Below are 344 nucleotides of genomic sequence, written 5' to 3'. Positions count from 1 at the left end.
CCTGCTGACCCTTAGTTTTCTCTAACAGCTGTGCCCACGCCGTGGGATCCAGGACTGCAAGTGCCCTTCTGTGTTCACACGTCCTTGCATCCCTGGGAAGTATGTGGCACACAGGCCGGCAGGGCCTCCCTTAGGCAGAGGTTGTGGGTACCGCACGCTGTGGCTTAGCTCTGGATGGGAAGTACAGACGAGGTCTGGTTGGTAACAGAGCTGGCACAGGCCAGATTTAGGGTAGAGCTCTGCGGCTGAGTGCAGGACTGACCTGCTGAGATGCTCTGGTCTCAGCACTATAGTGCCAGGGCAGCTGCTGGTCTTAGCCCAACATTTCCACAGCTTCCGGCTAG

This window comes from Eurypyga helias, unplaced genomic scaffold (genome assembly GCF_000690775.1).
Source record: "Eurypyga helias isolate BGI_N326 unplaced genomic scaffold, ASM69077v1 scaffold15953, whole genome shotgun sequence".
Lineage (NCBI taxonomy): Eukaryota > Metazoa > Chordata > Aves > Eurypygiformes > Eurypygidae > Eurypyga > Eurypyga helias.
This window is presented reverse-complemented; position numbering follows the sequence as displayed.